This window comes from Notechis scutatus, chromosome 5 (genome assembly GCF_049901735.1).
Source record: "Notechis scutatus isolate UNSWTSFEM ecotype Mainland chromosome 5, rNotScu1.2, whole genome shotgun sequence".
NCBI lineage: Eukaryota > Metazoa > Chordata > Lepidosauria > Squamata > Elapidae > Notechis > Notechis scutatus.
In genome coordinates this window covers 52,699,774-52,720,365 of record NC_142013.1, presented here as the reverse complement: position 1 = coordinate 52,720,365, position 20,592 = coordinate 52,699,774, and the positions used below count along the sequence as shown (strand labels likewise).

General features: G+C 35.2%; 1 protein-coding gene across 1 annotated transcript in view; it reads left to right on the top strand.

Annotated features, from left to right (window-relative positions):
* Nucleotides 1–20,592, top strand: part of RUNX1 (RUNX family transcription factor 1) — a 212,184-nt gene that overhangs the window by 935 nt on the left and 190,657 nt on the right. The window lies entirely within an intron of this gene.

The window sequence follows — 20,592 nt, the reverse complement described above, 5'->3', positions numbered from 1 at the left end:
CAAACTTGAAGCTTACAAATAACCATTACTGTATGGGTGACCTAGAATTAAATTCCCAGACTTACTTTTGAATTAATGTAATATATCATCAGGCTAATCAGCTGTTCTCTTTTAGAAAGAAGTTTCCAGGAATGCATAACCCAAGGAAATACTTTATGGTAGTTCAGATCCCTAAACAGGAGATGTAGACAAGCATAGAGAAAGGTATAGGAGGACTTAACTGAGATAACTTGTTTAAAAGATCTTCCCTAAATATGTTGGACTGCAATGCCCAAACTCTCAGGCAACACTACTACTGCTGTCTCTGATAGGCGGAATTGCTCGATACATCTGGATGATTACGGATTGGAGAAAATTGACTTAAAATCTGAAGCAGAAATGCTCTGGAAATATTCTTGTAGGAAAGTTGAGATTTTCCTCAGGAGTATATGATCAGGATTTAACTTGTCCTCCAAGGCATGTAATGGATAAGGAATGAAACAAGACCTTTTTTTTAATTAATACATGCTTGCTATGTTCATAAGGTGTTGGATGGAAGGGAAAATGTCCCAGAGTCCTCTATTTGTATGAGTGTCTATATCAGCAACTTATTGGTATTAATTAGCATTTTAATGAGGAAGGAAAAATCACACTTTTCTCAAAACAAGCCACCTTACTGCTGTTTCATGAATAGATTGAAAACCAGAATGAACATTTAAGCACATATAATTAAGCACAAATAATTGTGCTCAATTATAAAAGTTTCAAGCAATGTTTTATTGGCATTAGCAGAGAGTTTAGTTGACCTGAATCACTATGAATCATGAGTCACATATTTTGAGGCAGTAGGGAATGTCTCTTAGTAAGAACAAGACAGAAATGGAGTGAGAAATCCCTAAATCTTCCCCAACTCACATCCCCTGAATTGCTAACTCGGAAAGGAAGCAATATTAGTAGAATAACAAGCATCTTCCTGTATACAGTTGGTTTTAGTTTTTGGGTTGGTTTTTTTTGACCATCCAAATGTTTGTTTTATTTTTAACTACAGAAAGGCTTATTGAGAAAATTTTATTTTTATAGAATGTAATAAAGATGGAAACGGTACTTCTTTAGTTGACATGGCAATATAGAGTCTCCAGAGATCTAACAGCGAGGCCCATAAATGAGGAAATGTATGGAAAGGGATTTTGGAAGAATATGATTAGAACTATAACTCTCCATTAGGATATATTTTTTTCTCAAAAACTTAAGCCTTCTCTGCATTTTTATTATAATAAACCTAAGTATATCTCTAGTTTTCCTAGTCACAGCTTTCCTAGTTTTCACTTGCCAAGGAATTTAAGAGGATAAATTGGGGACATATGCACAATGTGAAAAATGAAGGACATTAGATTTGGGTTAAAAAATTAATTTCATTTTAATTACAAGGATTAACTCATCCTGCCCTCAAATGAAGAAGCCACTTCAATGGGGACTGAGCAGATCTTAATTCCAGAACCACAGCTATAAATTTTATCCTATTTAGCATATGTAGGGTGTTATGTTTGGAGAGTAATGGAGACCAGACATCTGACCAGTGACTTCAACTCTTTATTAACAGTAAATAGAACAGAACAGAGCAAGGCTATGGGCAGCAGTAACCCTTTTATAGGGTTGGCTGCTACCCTATTAACCAATAATAAGTGCATAAGGTCCAAACCAATAACCAATAGGAAGTGTCCTAAGTTTGGCCAATCAGGGGCTTTTATGAACCAATCCTTGTTCGCTGTTCAAGGACCAATCAAATGTGCAGGCTTCCAAAACCTACTTTGCATTTGGGCTTATTTACTTTATTCATTCACAACATAGGGGAAAATAGGGGAAAATTTAACTGAAGTGACATTTTCAGTAGATAATGTTCTGTAAATACTGTTTTTTCCTATTAATATAGAGCTTAATTATAGGAGACCTGAAGACCTTTAAAAGGTTTCTCTTTCTGTGAGTCTGCTTCCTTCTTTCACTGAGCTTAGGACGATTCTAAATGAGTTGACCTGACAAATACCTAGGTTACAATGCAAGAAAAATAATCATTCCCTTGGTCAAATTGTTCTCACCCCCATTTCTCAGTAGTGTTTATACAGGCTGGTCATTAGAAATGTCCAAAATAGTTTGGTTATTTTTCCCGCCAAAATTTATTACACTTTCTTTCTTAAGTGAAATTATAGCCTAATGGGTGGGAAAAAAACAAGTTATTTTCTGTTGTAGATTTTACTTTATCAGACCACGCAGTCCTCTTGGACGGAAATCCATTATTCTTTTGTAGTGCAATACCCTCTGAAAATTTGAAAAAAAAAGAGGAGTGGGAAAACAAACATTGGTTCCACCCTCACTGAGAACTGACAGGATCACAAAGCTTGCCATATTAATTGAATGTGGTACACCACAAAGGATATGACCCTTTTTCTATCACACCACACCAGGTTCTCCCTTACTCTACTAGGTAATGAACAGATTCTGCTGAACCTTTTTTGCTCTTTTTTGGAAGCCTAGACTAGTCAGATCTTTGCGTATATACGTATGCATGTACTCACATATAATTATGCATTTAGCAATTCTGTTTCATATACTAATTCAAAGCTATAAACTTCTAGAAATCTAAGGCATAATATATAACTTTCATTTAAAGTAAACTTCCATTGTAAACAAAGAAGCTTACATACAGCCCATTCAGTACAGATTGCAGTTTTAAAGCTTGATTACTTCTCCCTTTCTTATTAATGCCACTATTAGGAACTTTTTAGTTTTTAGAACTAAATATTTAGAACTTTTTAGAAAAATACATTGTCATAACCAGGGGGTCTTATTATGTAGTTCTTTCTCATTAATAGAATGTACAAGTGTTAAGGTTTGCTAAATTATGAGCAGATTATTTATGATAGATAGGCCATAAACTTTGATTTTGTCTATGAACTATTCAGTAGATGACCTGGAAGTACATGATGCAGCAGTTGTTAAGATCAAGATACTGTTTTATGTTCACAATGCAAAAATGTATGGGGAACTCTATATTTGGAACCTTGAATTCAATGGAAGCTAAATTATGCAACTTTTTACAGCTATACTACATAATGACAAAGTTAGGTGGAAGAACAAAAACAGAAAACAGATAGAAGTTAACTGCTGTAATTTGCTGCAAAAAAGAAGAAGCTTTTTCCCCAGCAGAAAGAGTATTGAAATACTATAAATACAGCACTGAAACTAAAAGTAACAGAACTAATATCTTAGCAACAAACCATAGTAACAACAGTTAATAAAACAACATGCTATTAAAGCTTCACTATGTCCTAGTTACTGTCCAACAGTTATTTTTTTTAAGAATCAGTAACATTTTGACTTTTATCTATTATAAGTATAGATTGAAGTGCACTTGTGGGTCAGAATACTACTTTCCTCTAATGAAAATATTATGGCTATGTTATATCCATGTTAAATTATAGGATTCCTGTGATAATTGGAACTGCCAGAATGTTTGACAATTCTGATTAGATTTATGACAAAATACCCATAAATATTTTTGTGGAAAGGGGGTAGGAGGGGTGATACAATTGCATCACATTATATTCCTATGGTCAACTCTATCAAAAAATGATGAGTTTGTTTTTGATAAACTCAGATGGGCTCCTGTCATGTAATGTATTCTTTCTAAATATTCGCAAACTGACTTCTTAATAACCTGTTCCAGAACTTTTCCAGTATCAATGTTCAGTTGATTGGTCTATAGTTACATGGATGGGAACAACTCTTGCCCTTTCATTTGTTGGCAGGTGACAGGAGAAGAATATAGCACAGATATAAGCTTCTTGTTAATTTAAATTTCTAAAAAAGCATAAAATTGATATAAAATAAAGCAAGGTGCCAATCTCTAATATCTTTATTTCCAAGAATTCTTACAGGACATATAGAGCCATCATAGACACACTTAGAAAATAAAAATTATAGTGGCTGCAATCTACTGCTATATCTGGAAGACAAAAATCACACTGAATTTAGTGATCATTTTGAAGACTTAAAAGAGATGGCAGGGAATCTTCTCAGCTGTTATTTTCTTAGTACATGAGTCTTCCATAAGTCCCATTTAATGAATATAAAAAGTCATCAGGGCAGCCATTTTGTGAGAATACCTACAACATACTCTTAACATTTCAAAGATGGCCACTGCTCCTTGATTTAAGAATTCTGTGGAGAACAAATGAAATCATTTGATGTTAAAGATTTTTTTTCTCTTACACTTCCATCTTGCATGTTTGTTCAAAAGGTTTCATAGAATATACCTCAACAAAGCAATAACATTATCATGTTCTAAAAGTTAAGATAAATTAAAATATAATGGTACTTTTTCTTGTTACACATACTGAAATCCATCCTAGAAATTCATTCCTATAAATGTGAGTCACTCAGTGAGTTTTCTAAGTATGCAATGTCCAGCTCACTCATAGCAACATTTGTCTACAAAATATTTAGTCAGTAATGGTGTTCAATGTCCTCCAAAATCCCCACAGCACACATTATAAAGACCTTCCCAATTCTATTGTTACCAGAGGTGACTCATGTGTAATTCACCACATAGAATTCTATCTTAATACAACTTTCTCAATTATCTTGAAAATCCTAGAAATATAAAGCTGAAGATGTAGCCATATCCTTTTTCCTTAGTCTGTTATGTTACCATTCTACTCTTCCTATAATTAGAATATTTCTTCAGCCTAAAACTTTCTCTGAGTGCTATGATAGAAAGATAGAATCATAAATAAGAAAAGTACCATATTTGTTTATTTTGCTGAAAATTACAATGCTTACAAATAGATAACCTGGCACTATCAAATGAAATATATTGTAGAACTATTATGTTTTTCAGCTTGACCAATTTGGTTCAATGTTGTTTTGCGGTAACAAAAGATATAGTATAAATAAAGAGATTATATAAATAAACAAATGGGAAGATAACCCCTCAAACCTATACAAAAATCTTGTGAATGTAGCCGGGATGACCTTTTATTTTAACAAAAACTAATGCTTTCTTAGATATCCCCTAATTTATTACTTATCATACTTTTAGTCTGGTTATATATTTAAAGATATTTAATATAAACACAAAAGAGAACTGCAAAAAATGAATTATATTTACCACAATATTTGCCATATTAACCCTCTCTGTATAATCTCATATTATTATTTGTGAGTACTTTGATATGCTACAATTTGGTTTGTAAACATTGAGGCCTATATCATTCCTGGTATTTTGCCAATTTGACCAATACTCTAGATTATTCCTGAATATTGCTGAATTATTACTGGCTAACTTTACAAACAATATTTCTTCAAGGAATGCTTCTTTACTCTTTAAGTTAATGTAATCATCAATAACTGGCATCAGTCAATGGAAGAGGCAGTTAAATTCCCCCAAAGCCTGGCTTTAAGGATCATATCAAGGGCTGCCTAAGGTCAATAAATTAGATGGGGATTAATGTATTTTTCACCTAAATTGGGAAGGATAAAACAGCGATCAAAGGCCAAATGTCCCTCCTTGCAGTTTATTTCTCTGCCAAGATTATGTCTTGCATTATATGTAAGCTGTGTTTTTCCCATACAAGTGCCTACCATACACTTGCTAACTTCACTCAACAAACTTGTGGGATGCAAGTTAGCTGGATCTTTCCTGCATCTTCTTTGATGCATTGAAATAGTGATAGATCTATTCCAGTTTATCGGACTCTGTAATGTGGAGTCTGTGTTGGTGAACAAGGGAGGCCAGACTGGGACCCATAATTCCATGTTTGTCTTTAGTATAATCTAAGATCAAATTGCCTCCAACTGCCTTACTTTTCTTCAGATGTGGAATTAGCTTGGTTACTTGAAATACTGATTGAAATTTGTAACCCTTTAGTCTCCATAATCCTGCAAGATAATTTTATATCTCATAGTTGTCTGGCATCCACACAGATTTCTAGTAATATTAGCAAACTTCCAGAATGCTGAATCCTGATACAGCCCGGTCCAAATGGAAGCTAGGGCCTTTGACACTGAGCCACAAAGAAAAGTAAAACCCCACCAGTGTTCAGAGAAGATCTGATTGGGAAGCCATTGTCCTACTTGAAGTGGTTGGCAAACATTTTCTGCCCATCTTACAGGTTTACTCTTGACTGTTAGACAACATTTTGCCATTTTCACTGGTGAAAAGTAGATTTAACATCCCTGATGGAATAAAAAACAGTATCTTGTCTGCCTTCATGCTATCATTTATACAACGTGGTGAGTTGACTTACTAACTCTTCTCCTGTTTTCATGCCATTTGCAAGGAAGAAACTGTTCTCCTGTTCTTAGCTTACAGGTGTACAGATAGTTCTAGAAAAGTTTCTAGATTTACTGCAATGACTTGCATTGTTGAATACTTTAACTGTATAGCAGGAATTTTACGTATGCAGCTTTGTAAATGTCTTGGCATATATAATTTTATTATTGTCTGAAATGTTTGTTTGATCTGGTCTTTCTAAATTTCTGTTCCTAATTTATATAAAATCTGAAAATTCAGGAATGCTGTTGAACTCGCTTTAGAAACACCAGAATGAATATTAGGGAATAAATGGCACATCACAGACCATTCTGGAAGCCTGTGTAAGAGAGTAAGTGCTTTATCAAATCTCCCAGACAAAAAAGCCACTATATGATATTAAACATCAGAAATGAAATAACAGACTTTTTCAGGAAAACAGTAGCAGAATATTAGAGAAAGTAAATCTACAAGAGAACCTCATGAAAGGCCTAGCATATTTGAAAAAGAGTGATTAGTTAAAGCAGCCAAATCCAGGAAAAGAGTTACTGAAACTGGATGAAAAACCAAAAATAAAACAATGAGTTCATTTGGTCATTCAAGCAGAAAATCTTCTTTCTTAAGCCTTAATGCCTCTGAGGGCATCAATTTCCAAAATAAAATTGTATAAGTTTATTTGCTAAAAATCCCATAATGGTAAAATGAATTTTCTTGAGATTTTGCATAGAAATGTTATGAGATATTATGAAAATCTCACAAGATGTTGACAGTCTTACATATAATTTAATACGATTTCCACAAGTTTTTATAAAAGTTGGTTAGATCCGCTGAAATGCTGGACTTCTTATATTCCAGAAAGGGAAATGAATTTTTCACTTAGGCTGGTCCTCAGAGTCCAAAAAATGTTGCTAATCCCTGATCTCCTACTGTTAATATTCTAAAAATAAAAAGGAAGGGGTTTGTTTTTTTCCGTAAGAGATAAAATCACCTTTAGGAAAAGCCTGCGTTTGCTGAGATGATATATGAGTCTATCATTTTATTGCTTTTAAGTACAGGTCATTTTCTATTACTTAAGGTAGATATAAGCAACCTGATGTCCTGTTACTCATTTAGATCTAAATTGTGCAATCCGGACTATGGTGCCAGGGGTTCAGGAGAGCTGAATGTTGTCCACACCTGCCTTTCAATTTTTATATAGATTCAATAATGGGCTCCATTAACCAAACGGCACTGCAAAATTGATTTAGGTAAGAATTTGCGTACAGTAGGCAATTAATGTCATTTCCAATCTTAGGTCTGAATCCAGATAACTTGGATACTCTGCCCCCTGCTTTTCTTCAGTTTTGTCTGACTTTTGCTTTCCTCAGGATCTGTGATCCTCCAGAGCCATTGTTTTTCTTTACTGCTTATCTATTTCTGTGCTTCTATAGCAAATATACACAGATTGAGTGTTGTATTGGATGTTGAAGAGCATATTGAAACTGTACTCTGAAACAGTCTGGACCACTTTGTTTCTCATTTTGCTTGACACAGTATATATCTTCAAAAATTGACTGAGTTATTTGTCATCACTACGTAGATAGAATCCATACATGGGAAGTAGGACAGAGTATTGCAGGCCATGGAACACACCCAACCAAATGTGTCATATGAAGCTCCTAAGCTGCATATTTAAACTCCTGTGGTTGATGGCATTCGGTTGTCTTTGAATGGCCGTCTACCACAAATGTATTGTTTTCATTCTGCTTTGCTTGAAATCATTAGTAAGACACTTATAAGTACTTCTGACCTGCTTTGTTAAGGGATTTATAGTTGGAGTTGAAAATGACATTAAACTGTGATGTGCAAAAACAAATTTGTCCAATTGAATTCTCCTTCCATCCTATCACCAGGCAGGTTTTAAAGAAGCAACTAGATCTTTTTACTCATGGGAACTGAACAATATTATACAAAGGAAATTAAGTTTAAAATAATATCTGCATGATATAGAATGTCTGCTAAGGCAGAAAATCACCTGCAAATATTGAATATACTGAGGATACTGAATATATTGAGAATGTATCCATTGTTCAGCTTATAGTGACTATTACACGTCATGAAAGGGAATTTATCTGAAACATAACTACATGTTTCATAGAAACTGGAGAGACAATTTTTTTAAAATCCCACTGGTCTCAAACAAAGAATAATACTGATTTATCTTTGAATTTCCCGCTTAAGTTCTAACACTTTCTTGGTAATTTTAAATATAGGTATATTGGTCCTAAAATGCCTATATGACAAAGTTCAATAGCTCTAGCTAATACTTTCATAATTTTAGTTGTCTTTACTTGTAAAACATAAGCCAGTTTTTCTTTTGGTCTTTTGATCATAGCAGAAAGTAAAAACATATAGCCACATGAGCCTTTCCATATTTGTCTTTACATTTTTTAAAAAGAGAATTGCCCACTTGTTGCAGCATATTTTAAAGCTGGAAGTGTAAATCCTGCAAGGTGCAAAAAATGCAACTTTTATCCATAATGAAAATATATTGCTGTTCTAAAACATGGCCATCATATGTCTTGATCACACTTTAGATCTATTTATAATTTACATCTTCATTCATGCAAACAGGGCTGGCATTGTGATATGTTCCATTAACAGTACTTTCCTTTCAATAAAATATGGTGATGATTCTAACTGTTCAAAACTTTATTTATTTGTCTCTCCAATTACTTGGATAGTGAGTGTTGCTCAGAGTGGATATTTAAAATCATATGAAGGTACCAGTCTGTCTGAAGGAACTCTTGGGTTTGTAATGATAGGCAGTGCTCGCTCATTAAAAAAAAGCTGTGCAGAAGGTGTTAACTTTCTACCCTCAGAGATGCAAATGAGGGCCACTCACTGGCTACTAATGCTAAATGATGATTAGGAAAAGACAAGGATGATGAGTAAATACTTTGCTTAAGTTATTTACATCGGAAGTAGGCAGGTTGGTGCAGTCCAGGTTTTTTGTACTAAAGCTCCAACCATCCCTTAGCTGGGGATGATAGAAGTGGATGTTTGAAAGAAACTGGGTTTCCTCCTTCCTTTTACAGCATCCTTGTAAAGGAAATAAATGACTGCGATGATGGAACTCTACACCAGGGGGGTCAAACTCAAGGCCTGGGGCGTAGATCTGGCTTGCGGGGTGCTTAGACCTGGCCCGCAGGACTGCCCTGCAGTGGTGGGATTCACATTTTTTTTATTACCGGTTCTGTCAGCGTGGTTTGGTGGGCATGGCAGGGGAAGGATACTGTAAAATCTCCAGTCAGAGGTGGTATTTGCCGGTTTCCCGAACTCCTTGAAATTTCCACTACCGGTTCTCCAGAACTGGTCAGAACCTGCTGAATACCACCTCTGCTGCCCTGGAAATAGTGAAGGACTGCCCCATGGTGCTTCTGCCAGTGAAAACAGAGCTCAATTTTTGCTGGCAGAGGGTTGCAGGAGGCCATCACAGCCGAAAACGGGCATTTTTGCTGGCAGAGCACTTGGGCTGCCACAGGCCACTCCCACCCTGGCCACTCCCACTCCGGCCAGGTCAAATACAACCCTGATGCGGTCCTCAATGAAATCGAGTTTGAGAAGAATTTTTTTTAATTTGTTGATTTAACAAATTCCTAGAGCCACCCGTCTAGCCAAGAAACTCTGGATGGGACCCCCAAAAAAACACAATCTAACTTTACTTTGTTGGAAAGTAAAGATATACTACAACATGCAATGATAGACTTTTTGCATAAGGCCTACCTGTTCTCAACTGAAAAAAATCTGGATGATGACTAGATAACAGCAAAGTAATACTGAAAATTCCAACATTGCATTTCTTCAGTGTTTCCCATTAATTCCATATTTATTTCATATATTTGTGTCATTCAGATTATCCAAGTAATGTTGGTAATCAATAAAGAATTGTCTTTTTAAAACTCTATTAACTGTATTACTAGGTTTTATTAGGTCCAAGCCAAATTTTCATGTTCCTCCATTTTCCCAATGATTCGCTCATTCTGATGATTCATTTGTAGTATTATATCTTTTCTAGATGTCACATTTAGCACATGTTGCAATTTGCTATAGAACTTCTGAGTGTCTTATAATACTGCATTTGTAATTGATGCATTCATTTGCACAACACTAAGGTGCATTGGATGTGTCGATTGTTTACATTTATTGAGCTAGAGCTTATTTAGAAGTTATTTAGAAATACCTGTTTTACTGTCATTACGCTCTATTCCTTTATATGGCCTGAGTAGTTTATCATATCTGTACTCTAATAGCCCATTGTGATGCACATTAAGTTCATTTATCCCTAATACTTACAGTACATTTCTGCTTTCATTTCAAATTTTCTTTACTGATTATCACACATCATATTCTAAATGTAACACAGAAAATTCTTTCAATAGAATACTGTTAGTGAACAGACTTTCTTGCAGCTTGATCTCCTCGTGTCTTTTTTATTCCAGATTCATGCTTAAACATTCAGTGCTGTTTTTCAATAGCTAGAAGACCGTCTATGACCTGGTGATCTCATAAACTAAAACACCTTGATTTTTCATGGTGGAAGGATTAAGGTGCTGACCTAAAAATCAAGAAATTTGAGTTCTAGTACCATCTTAGGCATGAAATTCAATGGGGTGACTTTGGGCCACTCACTCTCTTTCAACCCAACCCAACTCACAGAGTTATTATGGCTATTCTTCCTTTTTTTTAGAGGAGGAAGGAGTATTAGGTATGTTCACTGCCTCAAGTTATTTATACAGTAATAAAGGCAGGATAAAAATCAAATAAATCATAATGGTTCAAACAAAGAAAACCAAACTGAACTAAACCATAATATGACTAGGTTTAATGTATGAACACAGCAATTGAGAAGTCACAGAAATTTGTATGGAGGCAAACCAGGGGAAAATTTTGGATAAAGTACGCAGTGATCCATCCACTGCATGAAATAACATGCCCGTCTGAAACATAAATTTACACTTATCTCTCCATTAATCTTGGGGACAATAATTCTATTAGAATCAGGTGTCATTCAGTGTTTTGCCATTCCAAGTATTGCAGTCATACAGTTATTAAATGGTGGATCATATTTCCAGTTGCTTCTTTCAGTGAAGAAATCATATATATGATACAGCTTATGTTCTGCATGCAAAGAATCTGCATTTCAGGCTCTGATTTTTTGGAGATTCGGAACACTTTCTGCCAGCCATAGCTGATAAAGGCAGAACAATCTGATGTTCTCTGTTGATTTATAACTTCCATCAGAGGCTGGTAGCAAGGTAGTAAGGCCAATGACAAAGGCCATGGAAGTTGAAGTTAAAACGCTGGTCAGAGCTTGTGTAGATATTATGGGTATTCATACAAGTCACATGAATAAAATACATAAACCAATAAATATATTTGAAAGGCAGCATTCCCTATCTCTCGCATACATACACTTGTGACTGTATGACTGTAACTTTGTTGCTTGTATCCTTACAATTTATATTGACTGTTTCCTAGTATTATTTGTTTGCTTATTGTACCCTGTGACTGTCATTAAGTGTTGTACCTTATGATTCTTGACTCTTGACGAATGTATCTTTTGCTTTTATGTACACTGAGAGCATTTGTACCAAGACAAATTCCTTCTGTGTCCAATCACACTTGGCCAATAAAGAATTCTATTTTATTCTATACAGTAAATGGGAACTGGTAGCTTCCTATGATCTGTGGTTATATCTCAGCTACTGTTAAAGGCTTGCTTGCTTATTTCTAAAACCTGAACAAGTTGGGTTGCCTGACTGTTTTTGTTTTATTGCTTTACATTAAAAAGAGAAAATCCACCTTAAAGATTTTGGTAAAAATTGTCTCTCTAATTTGGCATTTTGTGACTACTTATGATTGAGCAACCACTTAACAGGCCACTTTAACTAGTACTCTCTTATGTATATTAATAATACTGTACCTATTTCTGTGGTCTCTGAATGGTCCCTAAGGGAGGACATGATACCGAGCAGGCTAGAAAAAAAAATGTTGATTTCAAAGGCTTTTTTGTTTATTCTTCTAAAAGGCAAAAAGCTTATGGCTGTTTTACTTCACACACCTGTATGAGGTTGAAAAGAGGAATATAAACACTCTACATTACCTAATTGCCTTTGTTAATAAAATTTACCACCCTTTCCCCCTTAATCTTGTGTTGGTTTCCTTCCACCCCTTTTTGGCACAAGCTATTAAATTCAAATTCCCTTGTATAAACTGCTGATCATGTTCCTGTCAGCCTGCTGACTTGAAGTCTTTTTATAACACCCTTATTATATTTGTCTTCATTCTTTCTTTCACTGAATCCCTCTGTTTCCTTCTTACCAATAAAACCACCTTCTGTCATAGGACTTTTCTCATCTGTGTCCAACAGCTTCTGAACGCATATTTCCAGGGGCTACCCTAATCTGAGATCAGTTTAAAAGAAGGTATTCTGTGCTTTTCTTATCTTCAGACACTTTTACCTTGCTATTTCAGCATCAGAAAACCATCAACCATTTATACTGGTGAAATTAGGAAATGCAATAGATTCATGCTTCAAATGGTTTGTGTGCAAAGAATACAATTTTAAAACCAGAGAACAGCTGCTACTGGGGTTTTCCTCTTTCTGTTGTGAAAAAAAAGCATTAATCTGATCATCTGGTGTCTGTTCTTGTTTTTGGTGTATGCTATGTTGATTACTGATCATTGTTACAGTGTTCTGGAGATTTACATGTGGTTTTGGAATGTTCAGTGTTACTAGGGATGTGGTTAGAGGCAAGTACATTTAAAGGATTGTTCATTTATTAGAATTATTTCCTACCTTTCATTCAAGAGCTCAAGGTAGCACACATGGCAAACAGTGATGGGATTCAAAAAAAATTTATTACCGGTTCTGTGGGCGTGGCTTGGTGGGCGTGGCAGGGGAAGGATACTGTAAAATCTCCAGTCAAAGGTGGTATTTACCGGTTCTCTGAACTACTCAAAATTTCCACTACCGGTTCTCCAGAACCTGCTGAATACCACCTCTGATGGCATACCTTTCTTGTCCTTTACATGGAATTCATATTATGCATTTTATTGTGCCTTATGAGAGTACAATATAAACGTATGATTTCCCCCCCTACACACTGCTTCTGAACATGGTTTCTTACTGATTTGACAATGATTAGAATTCAAATCTTGACATATTCAAATATAGCTTTTCTTTAGGGCTACATAATTTAGAAAATCTCTACATTTCCAGTTAGCACATACCACATATAACAAGATGCAAAAATAACAAATAAGATTGATTTGAAATTAAGAACATTCTTGATTACTGGATAGAACTGGGCTCTTAGGGGATTTTGGTCGTATTCTCTGCCTATCATGGTATTTTTTATTCATTATCTCATATTTTTCTTATCAATACTGCACTGTATATTTGATAATATATTTGTCTAAAACCGCACTTCTTCAAATGAAAGACACCATCTGTTTTTAGAAGCGATTCTTCTGAAAATGAGTTTGTTCATAAACATTCAGCAAAAGCATGTCTTCCTCCTATTCCACTCACAATCTCATAGACTGTTCAAACACTTGTTTGCTTCTCTGACTTAAGTTTTTCATTTAAAAATGTGCCAACTTAATTTCTGGCAATTTTGTGCATGGTAAGAGATGTGTATTATTTTATGTATACCAGCTATGGTCACTTTCTATACACTGAATTAAACCTGAATCAGTTTGGCTTTAATCACAACTATTTGAAAGATGTGGTATTAATTGCATAATTGATTTACTTAGGGTAAGATTACCATAGATTTAAGTGCAAAAGTGCAGCTTTCATGGTCTTTAGCTTGACTGGATCTTTAGTCTAGTCTATTTTTTTTAATTAGTAACTTGCTTTGCAGTTTGTTGGACATGCAAAAACCAGCCTCTGCTGTTTTGTCAAGAAAATTACCAGAGCCAGATGACTAAGACCAAGAAACAGAATCCTATACAAGCTTGAGTCTTGATGTCTGGGTTCATATTTTGTTCTCGGTGCTCAGATGTTTAAAGAGGAGCCCTTTTACTCATAGATAAATGTTTATTTGTACATTGGAAAATAGATTGCTGAACCTGAGAGTATCATTACTCTGACTATCTAAACTGGGTCCCATTCTGACAGTGCAAACCCAGATTCTTCCTAATAAAATCCTACATGGAGTCAGTTCAGGATGGCTGCATGACTGGGGATGTCTGTTTCTGTGCAGAAAAACCAAGGAGACACAATTATGTTTCTCTAATTTAGGCTAATGGTAATTTTTGACCATTCTTTTTAAAAGAGCACTGCAAACATTTTTTTTCTCCTCTACTCTTAATAGATAGGTGAATGGGCTATTTCATTGCATGTTAAATTTGTTTGCTGCTTAGCATTTTTTTTTGCAATCAAGAGTCAATTGAGTGTGAGGTGGAGCTGCACTGCCTTTTTCTTGGGGAGGGTGGAGGGCAAAGTTTTAGGGAAGCAGACACCTTAGAGTCAAGCATCCTGTTCAGTGAAAAACAAGTGTCAGTTAGAGCAAGCTTGTAAGAGTGAGAAAACCGCAGCCTTCTGAGCTGAGCTGATAACAGACCTCGGCAGCTTTTGCAGAAGTTCCGTCCCTACAAATACTGATGAAAATGTGCTTCATTGTCACTGGTTCTTTCCTGTTTCATGTTTTTAGCCTGCTATTTCATGCTGTTAAGTTCTGCAATGCTTTTTTCAGTTATGCTCTCATCCATCATGTTCATAACCTACATTTTGACTCATCTATCAGTTGCTCTTCACATGCCATTTCAAAAAGACCAGCATTTCTTCAGACCTAGTTTTGCTTTCCATTCTTCTAAAATAAAATGCATATTGATCAATAATGCTATAATGTTTTTTAGATTCCCATTCTCTTGTTGCCTTCACCGTCTGAAACCTGTCAGTATTGTTATTATAGAAACAGAATTGTCCTTCCTTTTTTAGAGGCTCTGTTTTCTGTTGGGATTGGGAGGGGATGCCATAAAGATCTATAGCAGTTGATATGATTACTTAAGAAAATTAGTGTGTACTTTGAACGGCGCTTCTGCAAAACATAGAAAAGTTTTGCATTAATTTGGTTTCTTTCATCTGAATATGAAGAATAATTTGATTCCTCTAGTAAACCTTATATTTATCCAGCTTTCCTTTTCATGCACAACTATCTTTTTTATATGCACAAGCACCCTTCCTTTAGTTTCACTGCATGGGAAGCTCAAATCACATGGACAGGAAGATCATAATATTACCTACACCTCTTTGGCCAGGATCAAATCAGAAGGATTTACACCACTGGCTCACTGGCTCACCCATATGGTTTCAGCTTCCAATCCTGACTGCAGCACAAACAGAAGGAAAAAGGTATCTCAGTATTGTAACTCCTCAAAAGAGTTTATAATGACCATGGAACAGGCACCACCATCCAAAAGATTCCCTCTTTGGAACATCTTTCTAGGTAGGAGTGATTGGGACCAAATTTATCTTTTCAGGAAAGATCTTTTTTATTTGCTCAAATTTTTTAGTATATTTTTACTGCTGTTTTAATAAATGACTTTAAAATCTTGGCTGACTCTGCTTTTAATAATTGCTTTTACTGTTCTTTTTTTAAGTATATTTAGAATATGTTCAGATACATGATTATTTTTGTTTAGCATGTCTTAACCTTCTGCTTAAAGAGAACTGGATTTGAAAACTAGTATATAAATCAATGATAAAAAAGTAAAATAGAACTAGTTTATGATTCCATTAAACTGTGTATGTTTTAACCATGGGTTATTGAATGAATTATAGTTGCTATTTCTGGACAATACAGGAAACCATAAACCATGGTATAAATTCCAATAGCCACAATCTGACACTAGGCTAAGCCAAAACCATACAAATGACAATATGGTTTTTTCTATATGTGAGCCCATCTGCAATGTTATCTGCAGTATTACAGTAATACCCCGGTAGTCAACTGCTTCAAAACTCGGACGAATTTGGTACTTGACGCATTTTGACGCAAAGATTTATAACTGCAAAATTAATTCATTCTATATATGTGTGTGTGTGTGCCTCTTAAATGAGACATGTAATGAAGAGAAGGGGTTTGTCCCTTCAGTGGTGTGCCAATAGACGCAAAATTTAACCAACACAATAAGTAACTAACATACTTTTTCTTCTCATTTTGGAAAGGCAAGGTTTAGAAGACACTATTTGGCTGTAGAAGATCCAACCTGTTAATGATGCAACAGAATCTATATCAGCCCCAGAATTCAATTAAAGCATAGTGAGGAAGATAATGAAATACAGAATCATTAAAAAAAACAACACCTATACCAGAAAGTTGATCTGGCTAGTTTCTTTGCTGGCAGACATAATCAGAGTTTATATTACATACAGGTAGTACTCAGTTTATGGCAACTGGGACCATGGTGCTTAGTGACAGCAATCCTGACAGTTCCTGTTGCCATTGTTAACCAAGGACCTCACATGACTGTGACTTCTGACTTCCTGCTGGCTTTTCCATTGACTTTGCTTGTAAAAATCAGGGGACATTAGAAAACATGCTCATGTGACTGCAACTTATTATGATGTCATAATTGCAAGCTGAGCACTGAGAACTTGGATCACAATTGCAAGACTGCAGAGACGTTGTAAAGGCCTGAAATATGACAGCTTGTCATAAGTACCATTTTTTCAATGTCATCATAACTTTGAATGTTCATCGAATGAATGGTTGTAACTTGAGGACTAGCTGTAACTTAACCAGGAATATCAGAAATGAAGGAATAAGAAAAAAAAAACAGTTTTATGATCTTTTTTTGAAATAACTTGACCATTGTCCTACTTGGGCCAGTGAGCTACAATACAAAAAGACAACAGAAAGGCTATCAGTATTATTAATGTATCTAACATTTTATATCCTTACCTCACATCCCCTAATTTTGACACAGATATTTACTAGTGATACTTCATATAACTGTGCTGTTGCCTTCTTCCCAGTCCATGGTTCAGGTAACTTAAAAATCAACAGCATACCAATTTTAAACATTTTGTTTCCTTCTCCCAACACAATTGTTGCTTTGAATATAATATAGAGTGCTTCTAGGTGTGCCATTTCAATGGGACAGGAATATTCCCATCTCCTATTAGCCACCTTAGGCTACTAAGAGATTTCTGTTCCCCTCCAGTTACAAGGCACTGCTACCAGTGCTATTTCTGGAGATATGGCCTTTGCTGGTCTATCATTTCCATATAGCTTGTTAGGTGTTCTGCAGATTACTTTGATATGCAGGTTTAGTACTCTGTTGAAAGAGCCCAGACCTGTGTTTCTTTAAAAAGTACTAGCCTGCTAGTACTTGTACTGCAAAAAAGAGAGATGCTCCCACTATACATTTTAAAACTGACTGAATTAAAATAAAACCTTCAACATTTTTTTTGAGATCTTGGTTTCTTCTAATTCTCCCTTTATGTGTGCTGAAAAGGAAGTGATACCTTCACGTAGAGAAACAGAAACATGGTTGTTCTGTAATAGTTCTGACAGTGGCAATTGTATGCATGGATTCATTCATTCATTCTCATTTCACTTTTTCCTGTATGATCTGACGGCAGAGAGTTTCTTCCTATTGGGCATTTGATAAGATGCAGAAAACAGATATATCCAAACTCCAGAGCAGGGAATTGAATGAGAATGAAGAAAATTTTTGCCTTGAGTAAGGGAATGACTGGGCATCACCATCTTTCTATTCTCAGGAGAAAGTCTTCTGTCAGTTTCCTCATAGATTGTCAACCTTGGAATGAAGGATTATGTCTTCTTTTGCTTTTTGTCCAAACTGAGAGAGAGATTGCAGATGAAGGGAAGGAAAATGGTAACTAAGGATAAAGGAAACAGCAATTGGCAAGCAGCTATGGAGAAGGGTTCTAAATTGATTCTTATCCAAGTTGTCCCTGCGGTCGCTAGAAAACTCATGCTGGCTGCCCCATGGTTGGAATTCCCTTTCAGGCCAAGCATTGTGCATTTCTAACCGTTGTTTATTCTTCATAATCTTCTAGTCCTCTTTTTTTTTCTCACTTGCTTCACCATCTAAACTATTCTAATGATTCTGGCCATCTCCTCCTCAACAATGGAGAAAGCACCAGGGAAAAACCGAGCAAGCAACTGGAGAGATTCCTCTTGCAGGACTCTGTACCCCCTCCTTCATTCTTATGATTAGGAAGCTGGTCTGGTTTTGTACAAAGCTTTCAAAATAGGGTTAGATTTATATTCACAAATAACTAGAACGACTGGATGACCATTTGGTTAAATAGTACAAATGATGCCAGTCTTTAGAAATTTGTAGACATTTTTGGCTATGAAATAAAAATGCTGCTGATTTGTGTGTTTGGTGATTTATAAATAAAATGGGTCATACTTCTAACAGGCTGATCAAAATTATGTTTTTATTTTTATTTTCCAAAAATACTTATTTCATGTCTCATTAGTTATTGGCTGCCATCAGATCTGCAACATCTTTATTTGAGTTCTTCACCCAAGAACTCACATTCTTACAGCTTATTTTAATAGAAGGGGAAATTAGACTTTTTTCCCTGCACAGATATTTACTTAAGCATTACTTAGCTTATTAATTAGAACACTACTCTAAAATGGAATAAATTACTGCCAGTTTTACAATGCTTTTCAGCAGGAAAAAAGACACTGTACATCCGTGCAACTTCTAAAAATGAGAGGGGATGTTTAAGAAAAATTTCCAACAGTTACTTTCGAACTGAATAAGTTTCTTGATGTCTGACATTGGTTGGTATCACAGTTTGTTTGTTTTTGAGGGGAGGGCTGCTGGAAGCAATTTAGATAACACAGATAAGTAATGTGCTTTTTGTGAGATAGCATGCTCTAGAACAGTTTTTGTTGAGTCCCCTGATTATTTTCAAATTGTAGATCCTATCAACCAAACTAGCATGACCAATGCCTACCATTCCAAAATTTCTATAATTTCCACTCAATAATTGAAGGAGTCAAAAAAACATAAAAATGTATTTTATTATATATTTTGGATATATGGATGTATACTGGGTACCTAAAATAGAGAATGGCTACAAGAAGAATATGGGTGCTTTTTTCCCTCATGGTAAAGATTGACATGATTAAGTGGATCCACAGTTATGACTAATACAATACATCCTTATCAACAATCTAAACATTAAATGGGGATATTTTTTCAAATGTATGTTAGAGCAGTTTTTTGTCAGTTTAAATAGAGTCTGAAAGTGAACATTCTCAGCAGTTACCAGAATTTCAATGCTGGAAAATTGTTTTCTGAGCAGTCATGCCCAGATGTACTTAAAGGTAAAAGCTTTCTTCTTCAACAGATATGAAGTAGGGAGGAATGCATGTACGGGTTTCTTTGAAGTATATCTTGAAAAAAAGATAAGCAGCAGCTACAAAACTAGACTGAAAATGTTTGCATATCTCACAGCTTGGTTAACTGAACTGCTAAGTGTGTCAAGCTAACACCATGACAACAGGTGTGCAAGGATCAGAACATATATCATTATAGGTTTTGTCCTAGCTCTCCATCGCCTAATTTGACACAGTTTACTGGATGGGCTTCACTTATTTGTACTAAGCCCTGGTGGATTTTATGTGGTTTTGGCATAGCATCTCAAAGATATGTACTTTGTAAATCATCATGTGAAAACTAGACATGGCACTTATCTTCTATTTCAGAGAAGAACTCTTGCCTTATAATAGAGAAAATCCCAAGATGATATGAGGGGCACGTGGATAAAAACTTACCTGACTCGAATTCTCGATTCAATTTGATTTAAACCTTCAAACTAATGTGGAAACTTAAGCAAATCTGATTCAGATACTGGAACAGATTCGAGAGATAAACATGTGCATAGACAAAATCTTGTCAAATCCCTGAATTAATTCAGAATTGTCCACTTTGATGATGATCTACACTCTTTTAGAGACTCAGTTTAGAAATTTGAATTGAATTAATACATCTGAATTTCCCCATTTCTTGGGGATAAGTTCAGTTATTTGGACTGTGAGAAGATTTAAGCTAAAATTCTATAGCTAATTGTAAGTGTAGAATTTAGTACTATTTATTTATGAATATGAATATATTTGTTTTTGGCACCTAGACCCTGATACCCAGTTTTCTATCTAAAAATTACTTTGTGTAAAACTGTAAGAAAAAAAATCCATTCTATGACAATATTTTAAAATGTTAAAACCCCTGACTATATTTTAAAATGAAAACATTTGTATCCA